Below are 15891 nucleotides of genomic sequence, written 5' to 3' on the forward strand. Positions count from 1 at the left end.
TTTTTTACTAAAAAGATAACGGAATAAATTTTGGCCAAGATTTATGATGAAATATTATTTATTTGCAAAATTTATAAGAAAAACACTTTTTTTCAAAATTTTTAGACTTTTTTATTTACATAGCAAAAAAAAAATAAAAATCCCAGTGGTGAATAAATACCACCAAAATAAAGTGTTATCTGTCTCAAAAAATGCTAAAAAATTCATATGGGTACAGTGTTGCATGACCGCAAAATTGTCATTCAAAGTGTGATAGCACTGAAAGCTGAAAATTGGCCTGTACAGGAAGGGGGTAAAAGTGTTCAGACTTGAAGTGGTTAAAGTGTCCGGACTTGAAGTGGTTAAAGTGTCTGGATTTGAAGTGGGTAAAGTGTCTGGACTTGAAGTGGTTAAAGTGTCTGTAAACCCTTACATATACTCAGTGAAGTGACTTGTCTCGGGTGATATTTATAGTTAAAACAGATCTTCCTATGTAAGTTGTACCTGTTTTTCTGCAGTATTCTCTACTCTACAGCTATTCAAAGTTCATAATTTATAAAGCTTGTCTGAGCTGTCAGAAAACAACAGGTGGAGAGCTGAAATGACACACCACATAGCTCAGTGAGGAAAGCTCTGAAAGCTGATTGGAAGAAAGAACACACTCCTCCTTCACACAGCACAGAGGAACAGAGCTAAGACTGACAATCACAGGCTGTGTTTTGGATCTCCCTCCCGTCACCATGTTTCATTTGGTGTCAGGAAAACTTGTCAGGAGTGAGGATTGGGGCAGCAGACAGAAATGTCACTTGTCTTATTTAAGGCAAGTACACACTTTAGAGGGATATGCTTAGTTCATATTTCATGTCTGAGGTTTACAACCACTTTAAGCAGTTACAGCAACAGTTTTTGTTATTCTTTTTGGATAAAGGCTTTACATAAATACATAAAAGCGAAAAATTGTAAGCACCCCTATCAGTGGTAAATGAATTGTTGCATCCCTCTAACTGCTACTTTTACTGGACAGCTTGGTCTGTTCAAGAAGTGGATAAATTACCAGGTGAAGATAAAATGAAAAAAAAAAGCCGAAGAAAACTAATGCAGCCACCACATTTAAGGATTGGTAAGCTGCAGAATATTACATTTTTGTTTTGGAATTTAGTACTGCTTTAATTCTGTCAGTTTTGCATGCCGCTGCTAAAGCATTAATTGGAAAAAAAATAAATTAAAGTGTTATCAAAGTTCACCTTTTAACAAAAAAGAATAATTGCTAATTTTTTGCAGGTGCATGTGCATTTATTATTTGTTGTTTCTGGAGCCTGTAAAGCATTGTGCCAGCAATCACCAGATCGCTGGTACCATGCAGGTCTCCTGCAGACCTGTCAGTGTATCTGTATGCCTGTACACGCTGTACGGGCAGGCAGATACTCACTGACAGTACGAATCAATAAACTACCACAGCTAGTGGAGGAGAAAATCATGTTATACTTTAAATATGGGTGTAACATGTAACATGTTATGAAAGATGAACTCATCCTTTAAACTCTCCATTAAGTACAAATAAACAAGTGTAGCTGCACGCCTTATATCACAATTCTTCCCCCCCCCCCCCCCCATTTTTTTGCAGTTACAGTTGCAAGAAAAAGTATATGAACCCCTTGGGATTACGTGGAGTTTTGCATGAATTGGGCATAAAATGTGCTCTGAACGTCATCTAAGTCACAACAGTAGAAGAACACAGTCTGCTGAACATAATACTACACAAACATTAGATGTTGCCATGGTTTAATTGCACATAACATGTAAACATTCACAGTGCAGGGAGGAAAAAGTATGTGAGGCCCTAGCTTAATGACTTCTCCCAGAGCTAATTGGAGCCAGGAGTGAGCCAACCTTGACTCCAATCAGTGTGATGATATTGGATGTGTTGCTGACAGCTGTCCTGCCCTTAAAAAACACACACCTGTTTTGGGTTTACTGGTTTCAAGAAGCACTGTCTGATGTGAACCATGCCTTGCAGAAAAGTGCTCTCAGAAGACCTACGATCAAGAATTGTTGACTTGCATGAAGCTGGAAAGGGTTACAAAAGTATCTCTAAAAGCCTAGATGTTCATGTGTCCATGGTAAGACAGACTGTCTACAAATGGAGAAAGTTTAGCACTGTTGCTACTCTCCCTAGGCGTGGTCGTCCTGTAAACATGACTGCAAGAGCACAGTGCAGAATGCTGCATGAGGTAAAGAAGAATCCCAGAGTGTCAGCTAAAGACCTACAGAAATCTCTGGCACATGCTAACATTTTTGTTGACACATCTACAATAAGGAAAACATTAAACAAGAATGGAGTACATGGGAGGACACCACGGAGGAAGCCATTGCTGTCCAAAAAGAATATTGCAGCACGTTTGAAGTTTGCAAAAGAGCACCTGGATGTTCCACAGCACTACTGGCAAAATATACTGTGGACAGATGAAACCAAGATTGAGTTGTTTGGGAAGAACACACAACACTATGTGTGGAGAAAAAAAGGCACAGCACACCAACATCAAAACCTCATCCCCACTGTAAAACATGGTGGAGGGAGCATCATGGTTTGGGGCTGCTTTGCTGCCTCAGGGCCTGGACGGATTGTTGTCATTGATGGGAAAATGAATTCCAGAGTTTATCAAGTCATTTTGCAGGAAAACGTACGACCATCTGTCCGCCAACTGAAGCTCTGCAGAGGATGGGTGATGCAACAGGACAATGATCCAAAGCATACAAGTAATTCAACAAAACAATGGCTTTAACAGCACAGAATACGCCTTCTGGAGTGGCCCAGTCAGAGTCCTGACCTCAACCCGATTGAAATGCTGTGGCATGACCTTAAGAGAGCGATTCACACCAAACATCCCAAGAATATTGCTACACTGAAACAGTTTTGTGAAGAGGAGTGGTCCAAAATGACTCCAGATCGTTGTGAAGGTCTGATCTGCAACTACAGGAAACGTTTGGTTGAGGTTATTGCTGTCAAAGGAGGGTCAACCAGTTATTAAGTCCAAAGGTTCACATACTTTTTCCTCCCTGCACTGTGAATGTTTACATGTTATGTGCTATTAAACCATGGCAAGATCTAATGTTTGTGTAGTATTATGTTCAGCAGACTGTGTTCTTCTATTATTGTGACTTAGATGACGTTCAGAGCACATTTTATGCCCAATTCATGCAAAACTCCACGTAATCCCAAGGGGTTCACATACGTTTTCTTGCAACTGTATATATATAATTGTGCAAACATATGCAAGTATCAAAAAAAATGTTCCAAAAAATCCCCCAAAAAACTCCCATCCGCATCTAGTGTAAATATTAAGTAATACAGTAGTAAATCTTCTTATCCATAACAATTCTCTATGCGAAGTGCTCCAGTTAATGCTCCCCCTCCAGAGCCCCACTCACCACAGATAATTGACCACCTGGAATGGTAGGTCAAATATAGCATGAGATGTTGCAGCGCTCTCCTGCAGGAAAATTGGCCATCTGTGTGCTCTTGACACCTCTATACACTGATGATAGACTCCATAGTGGAAACACCTCTAGACCATTCATTTGCGACAGAGCTCCTCTAGAACATCCACCATACTCCTCCACCACCGTAAAAACATCAAAGGGAAACTGAAAAACCATTGATCACGGCGCTGGTGGATGTTCAGGAGGAGTTTTGTCGCAAACAATTGATCTAGAGGTGTTCCCACTATGGAGTCTGTCATCAGCATATAGAGCAGTGGTTCTCAACCTTCCTAATGCCAGGACCCTTTAATACAGTTCCTCATGTTGTGGTGACCCCCAACCATAAAATTATTTTCGTTGCTACTTCATAACTGTAATTTTGCAGTGGGAGGAGTAGTGCCACATCACTGGTGTCAGTGGGAGGAGTAGTGCCCCATCATTGGTGTCAGTGGGAGGAATAGTGCCCCATCATTGATGTCAGTGGGAGTAATAGTGCCCCATCATAGGTGTTAGTGTGGGAAGAATAGTGCCCCATCATTGATGTCAGTGTGGGGGAGGGAATAGTGCCCCATCATTGGTATCAGTGGGAGTAATAGTGCCCCATAATAGGTGTTAGTGTGGGAGGAATAGTGCCCCATCATTGATGTCAGTGTGGGGGAGGGAATAGTGCCCCATCATTGGTGTCAGTGGGGGGGGGGAATAGTGCCCCATCATTGATGTCAGTGTGGGGAAGGGAATAGTGCCCCATCATTGGTGTCAGTGGGGGGAGGAATAGTGCCCCATCATGGGTGTCAGTGTGGGGGAGGAATAGTGCCCTATCGTTGGTGTCAGTGGGGGGGGGGGGTAGTGCCCCATCATTGATGTCAATGTGGGGAAGGGAATAGTGCCCCATCATTGGTGTCAGTGGGGGGGGGAATAGTGCCCCATCATTGGTATCAGTGGGGGAGGAATAGTGCCCTATCATTGGTGTCAGTGGGGGGGGGGAATAGTGCCCCATAATTGATGTCAGTGTGGGGAAGGGAATAGTGCCCCATCATTGGTGTCAGTGGGGGGGGAATAGTGCCCCATCATTGGTGTCAGTGGGGGGGGGATAGTGCCCCATCATTGGTGTCAGTGGGGGGGGAATAGTGCCCCATCGTTGGTGGCAGTGGGGGGGGGGGATAGTGCCCCATCATTGGTGTCAGTGGGGGGAGAAATAGTGCCCTATCATTGGTATCAGTGGGAGGGGAATAGTGCCCCATCATTGCTGTCAGTGATGGGGGGGGATAGTGCCCCATCATTGGTGTCAGTGGGGGGAGGAATAGTGCCCCATCGTTGGTGTCAGTGGGGGGAGGAATAGTGCCCTATCGTTGGTGTCAGGGGGGGGAAATAGTGCCCCATCATTGGTATTAGTGACACCAATGATGGGGCACTATTCCTCCCACTGACACCAATGATACTTACCTTGCTGACCCCTGCTCCAGCCTGGGCTCACTCCCTCCCTCTCCCATCCACAGCCAGCATACCTGGTTGCAGCAGCACCATCTGCACAGTAGAAACACTTACTGGTCAGCTGTCTTCCTTCTCCGACCACTCTCCTCCTGTTCACTCACTCTGGCAGCTCCCTCACTCGATCTTCTTTGATCTTCGCGCTGCCACTCGGCTCCTCCTCTCCAAGCTCCACCTTCTCGCCGGTGATTGGCCGCCTGTGTGCCACTCCTGAGCTACAGTTACGCTGGCCAAACACCGGCGAGGAGGTGGAGCTGTTGAGTGATCCCGGGGGTGTGGCCAGATGACAGGGGCAGCATGTCATCCCGCCCACACATCCAGGGAAATGTGGGCGTATCTGCATGTGGGTGACCCGCCTGGAGATAGAGGAGCGGTGTCTTGGTTCCTAAGACCATCGGAAATATGTGTTTTCTGATGGTCTTAGGCGACCCCTGTGAAAGGGTCATTTGACCCCCAAAGGGGTCACTACCCACAGGTTGAGAACCGCTGGTATAGAGGTATCAAGACCACACAGATGGACAATTTTCCTGTAGGACAGCGCTGCAACATCTCATGCGATATCTGACCTACCATTCCAGGTGGTCAATTATCTGTGGTGAGTGGGGCTCTGGAGGGGGAGCATTAACTGGAGCACTTCGCATAGAGAATTGTTATGGATAAGAAGATTTACTACTGTATCACTTAGTATTCACTCTGGATGCGGATAGGAGTTTTTTGGGGGATTTTTTGGATCTTTAATTTTTTTTTTAAACTTTCATATGTTTGCACAATAATATATATATATATTGTTTTATACAATGTCACTGTATACACAGTTTGATGGCATTGTATATGTGCTATTTTTAGCACTATTGTCGTTTAAGCATGATGAATTTATATATTGGTTTATTTATGATTCAGTCACTGGGGAAGAGGGATATATTGTTAGCCCATAGGGCATTGTAGCTTATACACATTTGTAGGGATTCTTTATGTAGTAGGGAGTTTATTTATCCAAGTAGTTTTTGGTAGAGGCAGCGCAGCAATATTTGTGTTTAGATTTCACTAGTATTGATTTTATCTTGGTTGGAAATTACAATTATCCATCTGTCCACTAAATTGGACATCATGCATCATTGGTTATATTTCTGCTAGAGTTCACATTATTACTGCAGCTTTGTTTTTATTGAAAATAATAAAGCTGCAATACCTTCTTTAGCTGTAAAACAATTTATATATGTTATTAGAATGCAGTTTGTAGTATTTGTAACAAAATCATTTTGTGCAGATAAGTTCCATTACATGAGTGGTAGTAAAGCCCAAATTTCAAAAACTGCTGACAGGAAGGGTTTTATATAACAGAAGAGACCCTAGTAGTCTCTTCTGTCAAAAAATGTTCCCCCGCCTGTAAGCGTTAATGTGATCTGAGTGTGCGCATGTGCAGCTTAGGTGACAATTACACCCGTTTCTGTGCGCCACGGTGATGTGACTCCCATGGCCAGCCATTCAAGTGGCTGAAAATACAGTGAAGTGCAGTGAGGATGGAAGTGTCAGGGATCTGGGGGAGCCATGACAGCACAGCACTGGAGGGCTCTCTGTGAAGGCAAGTCTGTCATAATTTACTAGTATGCGGTGCATACTTGTACATTATGACTTAACCATCTCAATATGGTCATACGTACATACTATATATGTTCTGGTATTGAGGTGGTTATACCGGGATCATGGTTCAGGCTACAACCATAGTCCTGGTATCATTTTTTACATGTGGCGATTCCCTGCATTGTAAAAGTAAGTCTAGCAGCTATACAGCCTCTGAAATACTTTATTAAAAACACCCTTGTCCCCCTGTGCTCATGCGCAAAGGCAATTGTAGGCATCGGTCCCGCACACAATGTAAATGGCGATCACACCACACATGTGAGCCACATGTGTCACCGTAAACATCACAGTAAGAGCAATAATTCTAGCACCAGAACTTTTGTGTGACTCTGAACTGCCAACCTGTAAAGGTTTTTAAAATGTTACCTATGGATAATGTAGCATAGTTTGTCACTGTTCCATGGGCATGCGCAATTTTAAAGTGTGACATGCTTGATATCTATTTACTCGCCCTTCTGTCTCAGCCAATGAGAAGAAGGAATTCCGGGATAGCCGAGACTCCAGTGCACATCGTTGGATCAAGAAGGGGCTTAGGTATTGGGGGGGCTGGGGGGGATGCTGCACAGAGAAGGTTTTATACCTTCATGCATAGAATGCATGAAGGTAAAATACATTAAGCCTTTAGAACCACTTTAATCTTTACAACTCTGGCCTCTTGTAATTTGTCTTTCGGGTGAAATGCCATGTGCTATGCCTTTTATAAATTCCTGATTGATTAATTTACAAGAAGTAACCCTCCCCCCTCCATCTCAGTATCAATCTAATCATCTTTATGGGGCAAGTCCCGGGTGGAGTTGGAACTGACATACACCATCTTATATAACCCCTTCCCGCTGCCACCTCCCAGCTCTTTGACGGGTTCTAAATGTCGATAAGTGGAAGCCAGAATTCCAATCATGTGACCTCTGTGATTGGCAGTCACAGTGTTCACATGATTGGAAAGTTCTGGATCACAAGTATGCATCGGGAGCTTTCCAGTGGTCACCAGTTACTGTGCTGGGAGCGTACTCTCAGCACAGTAAAGTGTTATACAGGGACACATATATGCAACCGCTTGGCATATATGTGTACCTCCAGCAGTAAGTGGTTAAAGAAGTAGAGCCAAAGCTCTTTTGGCCCTACTTCTCCTGTGGGTCACAGAAGTGCACTTAGTTCTGTACTCCTGTGACCTGTATTCAGCTGACAAAGCCAGTCTAGGATCTGGAGAGACCCACCCTAATTTCTGACCAGCAGATGGCTCAGCTTTTCAGCGCACCATGAGAGCCTGAACCAGCAGCTTCCACCCCCTCCACAGTCCTGCACTCCAATGAGTGGTGGAGGGGCAGAGCATAGAGCTGGTGACTGACAGTCCACTGAAGAACAAGAACTTGAGAGATTAGCGGTCTTTGATCACTCAGTTTTTAATCTTACAGCCAACGGGGGACCAATGTTGCATCCATCTAGGTAAGTATGGATGCAGTTTGTAACAGGATCTCCATTATGCAGGTATCTCCCCCACCTAACATGCATGCCCACCTCCATATTCAGTGCTTACCTCTTTTACCCTGTTACATAGTGGTTGTTAAATGTCTTTATAATGCCCATCTAGCCACCTGGACACTGTTCCCTCACAACTACTATGGCCATCCTTTTGCTGTATCCTACACTCACTCACTCAATCTATCCCTCTCTACTGGCATCTTCCCTAACTCTCTAAAACATGCACTGGTTGCCCCCAATGGGCCCTACCAATATTAACAACCTAAGAGCCATCTCCATGCTCCCATTTACCTTCAATCTCATAGAAAGCCTAGTCTACAACCACCTGAGCTACCATCTCATTGATAACAGCCTTCTTGACCCCATAAACGTTTGGATTTTGCCTGCAACATTTCACAGAAACTGCTCTACTATAACTCACTATCAACTTTCTAAATGTTAAAACAAATAGTCACTATTCTGTTCTTCTACTTTAAGACCTCTCTGCTGACTTTTTTACAGTTGACCATCTGCTCCTCCTAAATAAAAAAAACTCGATTTGTTGGCCTCCATGACTGTTTTCTGGGTCTCCACTTACCAATCTCACTGCACCTTCAATGTTCCTTACAACTCCACTCCTTTTCCTCTTTCCATAAGAGTCCAAGATTCCATCCTCGGACCTCTTCTACTCTCTATCTACACCTCCTCTCAGGGTCAGCTGACAGCCTCCCACAGCTTCCCTTCTGCTTGTAGCTACCCTTCTGCTCACCCCTGTCAGTTTCCTTGCACATCACTAATTTACTAACTGACATATCAGCATGGATGTTACACCACTCAAACTAAAAAACAAATAAAACAAAAAGTTTTGCATTATGTGTACATTTTTACTATTCCTTATGATCAATGCCTTAATTTTAAAGGGTGTAATTATATAAAAAAAATGTGCATAGCTGTTTGTCCAGGAAATGTGCACATTCAGTTCTTCTGTGCAAACTAACCAGCTGTTGTGAGAATGGGGTAAAATCTGGTTGAATGTTTTTCAAATATTATGAGCAGTAGTAAAGATACTTAGAATGAATTAGAAAAATACTGCATTATGGCCACTAGATGGAGCTGATGGTCATCTTAAATAATTATATATTTGTAAGAAAAGATACAGTGAAGAGATTGTAACCAATGAAAGCCTGCAGCTGTCCTGACAGATGAGCGGTCCTGAACTGTCTGCATCCAGGGACACACATTAATCCTTATATGCAAGTAAATGCTTGAATGTGCAGGGACAAGCGTACATCTGCAGCCTGTTATTAAGTTGTACAGATGGCTTTCCCAGCAGTCCCGGGTGGAGTGCTAGGTTTATTTTTCATAGTGTATGGCTTTCAGTGCTTTTGTGCATGAACCCTAAAGTGAACACCATTGCCTTTGTCCCAGTCAGTAGGTTTTCTTTCACTTCTTGCTCTGGATTTCACATCACTTTCTGTCTCAGTGACAATAGTCATCAAGACAAATAGAGGTCTGAATATTCCAAGTGGATAAATGGATGGAAAAAAAACTGAGAGGGTGTCTAACCCCTTTTCTATACAGTTCAAAACTGAAACAAAAAAAATGTCTTTACATTCACTTTAACATGGCACATGTGGACTAGATACATGCATTGCAGTAAGGACTAGATACTTGCATTGCAGTAAGGACTAGATACATGCATTGCAGTAAGGACTAGATACATGCATTGCAGTAAGGACTAGATACTTGCATTGCAGTAAGGACTAGATACATGGATTGCAGTAAGGACTAGATACTTGCATTGCAGTAAGGACTAGATACATGCATTGCAGTAAGGACTAGATACATGCATTGCAGTAAGGACTAGATACATGCATTGCAGTAAGGACTAGATACATGCATTGCAGTAAGGACTAGATACATGCATTGCAGTAAAGACTAGATACATGCGTTGCAGCAAGGAGTAGATATATGCATTGCACTAAGGACTAGATACATGTGTTGCATGAAGGGCTAAATACTTGCAATGTAGAAAGGAGCAGATATATGCATTGCAGTAAGGACTAGATACATGTGCTGCAGTAAGGACTAGATACTTGCAATGCAGTAAGCACTATACACGTGTTGCAGTAAGGACTAGATACATGCGCTGCAGTAAGGACTAGATACATGCGCTGCAGTAAGGACTAGATAGTTGCAATGCAGTAAGCACTATACAGGCAATTCAGTAAGGACTAGATACATGCGCTGCAGTAAGGACTAGATACTTGCAATGCAGTAAGCACTATACATGCGTTTCAGTAAGGACTAGATACATGCGCTGCAGTAAGGACTATACATGTGTTTCAGTAAGGACTAGATACTTGCAATGCAGTAAGCACTATACTCGCGTTTCAGTAAGGACTAGATACATGCGCTGCAGTAAGGACTATACATGCGTTTCAGTAAGGACTAGATACTTGCAATGCAGTAAGCACCATACACGCATTTCAGTAAGGACAACTGTAGATACATGCGCTGCAGTAAGGACTAGATACTTGCAATGCAGTAAGCACTATACATGAATTTCAGTAAGGACTAGATACATGCGCTGCAGAAAGGACTATACATGCGTTTCAGTAAGGACTAGATACTTGTAATGCAGTAAGCACTATACATGCGTTTTAGTAAGGACTAAATACTTGCAGTGCAGAAAGCACTATACACGCATTGCAGTAAGGACTAGATACATGTGCTGCAGTAAGGACTAGATAATTGCAATGCAGTAAGCACTACACATGCGTTTCAGTAAGGACTAGATACTTACAGTGCAGAAAGCACTATACATGCGCTTCAGTAAGGACCAGGGGCGGACTGACCATTTGGAAACTCGGGCACTGCCCGAGGGCCTGGGGTCGGTAGGGGGCCCCATGAGATGCCCCTGGTACCTTTTTCATGGGCTTTTTTGAGTTTGGGCAAGGACACAGGGGCCCCATGATCCCCTATTGCCCGGAGGGCCCCATGAGTTGTTAGTCCGCCCCTGGTAAGGACTAGATACATGTGCTGCAGTAAGGACTAGATACTTGTAATGCAGTAAGCACTATACAAGCGTTTCAGTAAGGACTGGATACATGTTTTGGAGTAAGGATTGGATACAGTTGTACTCAAAAGGTTGCATACCCTGGCAGAAATCGTGAAATTTTGGCATTGATATTGAAAATATGACTGATCATGCCAAAAAAACTTATATTTACAAATAGTGATCACATGAAGACATTTATTATCACATAGTTGTTTAGCTCCTTTTTAAATCATAATCATAACAGAATTCACTCAAATGGCCCTTAGGTAAATAAAAATTTTCCATACCCTGGAATGTTTGGCCTTGGTACAGACATACACATGTTAAAACAGTAATGAAAGGTTAATTTCCCACATCTGTGGCCTTTTAAATTGCAATTTGCAAATTGCAATTAGTGTCTATGTATAAATAGTCAATGAGTTTGTTAGCTCTCACGTGGATGCACTTAGCAGGCTAGATCCTGAGCCATGGGGAGCACAACAGAATTGTCAAAAGACCTACATAACAAGGTAATGAAACTTTATAAAGATGGAAAAGGATATAAAAAGATATCCAATGCCTTGAATATGCCAGTCAGTACTGTTCAATCACTTATTAAGAAGTGGAACATTTGGGGATCTCTTGATAGCAAGCCATGGTCATGTAGACTAAGAAAGATTGCAGCCACAACTGACAGAAGAATTGTTCAGGATACAAAGATAAAACCACAGGCAACCTCAGGGGAGATAAAGGCTGCTCTAGTAAAAGATGGTGTGGTTGTTACAAGGAGCATAATACGACGATACTGGAACAAAAATAAGCTGCATTGTTGAGTTGACAGATAGAAGCCAATGCCTCAAAAAAGCCCAGTTACAATATGCCCGACAACACCTTGACCTGCCTCACTGGGCTTTTTTGTGGCATTGGTGCAGTTAAGGCTTTTTTTTCTGGCAACTCGACCATGCAGCTCATTTTTGTCATATTGTGCTTCTTGAAACAACCACACCGTCTTTTTCCAGAGCAGCCTGCATTTCTCCTGAGGTTACCTGTTGGTTTTTCTTTGTATCCCGAACAATTCTTCTGCCAGCTGTGGCTACAATCTTTCTTGGTCTACCAAGAAATGGTTTGGTATCAAGAGATGTAAAACTTTTCCACTTCCTAATAAGTGATCGAACAGTACTGACTGGCATATTCAAGGCTTAGGATATCTTTTTATATTCTTTTTCATCTTTATAACGTTCCATTACCATGTTACGCAGGTCTTTTGAAAGTTATTTTCTGCTCCCCATGGCTCAGGATCTGGCCTGCTCAGTGCATCCATGTGAGAGCTAACAAACTCATTGACTACATATTTATACACAGACACTAATTGTAATTTAAAAAGCCACAGATGTGGGAAATTAACCTTTAACAGCCATTTTAACCTGTGTGTGTCACCTTTTGTATCTGTACCAAGGCCAAACATTCCAGGGTATGTAAACTTTTGATCAAGGCCATTTGGGTGATTTCTATTATCATTACGATTGTGATAATAAATGGCTTCATATGATCCCTATCCCAAAATAAAAGACACCTTTTTTGGCCTGATCAGTCATATTTTCAATATCAATGCCAACATTTCATAATTTCTGTCAGGGTATACAAACTTTTGAGCACAACTGTACATGTGTTGCAGTAGACTAGGCACTTGTGTTGCAGTAAGGCCTAGATACATGCATTGCAGTAACACGTTATCGCATATGCAGATATATGACCTCAACCTCAGTTCTTATGGCCCGTTTACACCAAAAGCACTGGAACTGTGTTGGACAGCCTTGCCCTGATGTAGTCCGAATGCATGACAAGGCAATTTGCCCTGTTGCCTATCAGTCGGTACTGCAGGGATGTGTGCTGAAAGAAAGTACTGCCTTTTTATGCAGTACAGCTTGTGGAGACGCACTACACCGATTTAGGTTGGGTTCACTTCTATGCAGTTTGCTTTAGGTGCGTTCCTCTTTAGGTGTGTTTTACATGCCCTTTAGGTACATTACCTTTGAAAGCTATGTATTGTGCGTTTCAATGAAAGCGCATCAAAGATGCAGCAAGCAGGATTTTTTTAATGCACCATATCTAAAGCATGGAAAATGCACAGGTGTGAACAGGGTCGTAACTATTTGCTGAAGCAGTTACATTCAAGACATGCTGTGAATGATGACTGTCACAGTTGCTTGTGCTCTCAGCCAAACTCTGAAGCTCTCATATGGCCAATGTCATAACTGATCTCAGGTGGTGCACCGTGGTCACTGCAGATCAGATCAGAGGCTAAGATGGCAGCTTTCTTGACTGTAAAGGATAAGAGGGTTTAGTTTTGTTTTCTAAGGCAAAAAAATACAATCCAATGCTGTTAGAAAACAGGCGATGTCCGCTCTAATTGCAGAGCTACATGAGGAAGACTTCCCAGTTATCCCTCTACTTACCTGTACACACAGATCTTTCTGGCTGTCCTCAGTGATGAGATGTGCTCTGAGAAGCTGTGACAGTCCTGACTGTGTACTATAGTGACCTGTAACCAGGCAACACAGCTCCTCCTTAGCAACCCCTTCTCTGCACATGCTCAGTTCTCACTGGAGATTTTTTTCTTCCTCAAAACTTTACTTAGGCACTTCACAAACAAACAAATACACACTGAATGCAATGAGTTTCAAGTATATCATAGTTTACATCCTATAGTTATTGTAAAAGACAAATATAGGAAGTAAAATAGAGTTGTAGTTTCCCCCTTAGTTCCAGGTTGTCTTAGAGCATATTTAGAAAAGTAACAGACGTTTAAATAGGTATGGTGGACATAAGTGGTGAAGAATTGACATTGACAAAGCTTACTCAAAAGTAATGTTGGCCATGCAAGGAATGATTGTATATACAATCAAACTGTTGTTTCATTTACCACCCAGTAGAAAAATATGACCAGAAGATCAAAAACATTGTTTGCTATGCCATGCACTTCATGGTGATCATATACAAACCAATTTTACGTACAATCATATTGTCAGTCAATGTAATGTCTGGGAGAAAAATATGATCGGAAGATCAAGCGAGACAGGTACCAATGGACTAAGTAAAATTGTTTGATACGATCAGACCATATAATTGTGATTGATTGAAAATTAGTTTTTTTTTTTTTTTTTGGTAAAAAACTAAGCAATACTTATCTTTAAATGTCATTCTGAAATTTTATATATATTATATATATATATATATATATATATATATACACAAAAGTTATTTCTATGTACGAATAAATACTTTATGGTTTTGAACATTACTATGTTATGTACAAATAAAAACAATAAAAACTATATATTTTTTGCTGTTTGCTTTTATTAAACATCGCAATCAAATTTGTCTTGATTTCTAAGGAAAAAATATATACACTGTGTGTATATATGTGTATATATATATATATATATATATATATATATGTATATTTATATATATATATATATACACACACAGGCATACCTCGGTTTACGAATTTAATTCATTCTGCGGGACTTTTCATATAGTGAAAAATTTGTAAACCGAAATGCAATGGAATGCACTAAAAACCAATTAATTCATTCCTGATTTCAGAAAAAAGTATACGCTACTAAAATACCGCATGAGTTATTTTATCAAGTCATACGGTATTTTAGTAGAGACAACCATGTGTTAATGTTTCAGCTGTCAGATGGGTTCCCCACTGACAGCTGAATGTAAAAGAATTGCCGGCAATTTCAAAATTAAATAAAAAATTGGCATGGGGTCCCCCCCTCCCATCCATACCAAGCCCTTCGGGTCTGGTATGGATTTTGAGGGGAACTTCCCTGCAAATCCATACCAGACCCTTATCCGAGCATGCAGCCTGGCAGGTCAGGAAAGGGGGGGGATGAGCGAGCGCCCCCCCCACTCCTCCTGAATCATACCAGGCCACATGCTCTCAACATGGGGGTTGCTTTGGGGCAGGGGGGCTCCCCCCCAGGCACCTTGTTCCCATGTTGATGGGGACAAGGGCCTCTTCCCCACAACCCTGTGTGGGGGTCTGCGGGCGGGGGGCATATCAGAATTTGGAAGCCGTTGTCAGAAGTGGAGCCTTTTTTTTTTCATTCTTTATTTTGGGGCGGCGGCAGGCATTATGATTGACGTTGGATCTACTGCGCGGGACATTCTTTTATTTTTTCCTTTTAAGAAAGGACTTGTGAAAGACTGTGTCCTTTCTTTTTTCACACTACAGTTTTTGTCTTTTTTGAATGAACATTGGGACCATGTACCCCATACCCATTCATATAGGGGGGGACCAGGATCTGGGGCCCCCTTGTTAAAGGGGGCTTTCAGATTCCAATAAGCTCCCTGCCCACAGACCCCCACAACCACCAGCCAGGGTTGTGGGGAAGAGGCCCTTGTTCCCATCAACATGGGGACAAGGTGAATTTGAGGGGGAGCCCCCCTGCCCCAAAACACCCCCCCATGTTGAGGGCATGTGGCCTGGTATGGTTCAGGAGGGGGGGTGCTTGCTCGTCCCCCCTCCCATTTCCTGATCTGCCGGGCTGCATGCTCGGATAATGGTTTGGTATGGATTTAGGGGGGGACCCCCCATGCCATTTTTTTTTTAAATTTTGGTGTGGGATTTCCCCTCAAAATCCATACCAGACCCGAAGGGCTTGGCCTGGATGGGAGGGGGGACCCCGCGCCGTTCTTTATTTATTATGGTGCCGGGTTTTAAATGTAATTACTGCTTTTTTTTTTCTTCACTATAGCTCAGATTCAGCTGTCACATTCCCCCCAGCTAA

The 15891-nt window shown here is 42.4% G+C and overlaps 1 protein-coding gene across 1 annotated transcript in view; it reads right to left on the reverse strand.

Annotated features, from left to right (window-relative positions):
• The window catches only part of RSPH3 (radial spoke head 3), an 85157-nt gene extending 71522 nt beyond the window's left edge, over window positions 1-13635 (reverse strand). The window contains exon 1 of the mRNA XM_089676288.1: window positions 13543-13635. The gene's annotated coding sequence lies outside the window, so the exon portion shown is untranslated. The remainder of the gene's footprint in view (window positions 1-13542) is intronic.
• Between the last annotated feature and the right edge of the window lie 2256 nt (window positions 13636-15891).

The sequence above is a fragment of the Staurois parvus genome, unplaced genomic scaffold (genome assembly GCF_062004578.1).
Source record: "Staurois parvus isolate SC_StPar_1 unplaced genomic scaffold, SC_StPar_1.0 ptg000165l, whole genome shotgun sequence".
NCBI lineage: Eukaryota > Metazoa > Chordata > Amphibia > Anura > Ranidae > Staurois > Staurois parvus.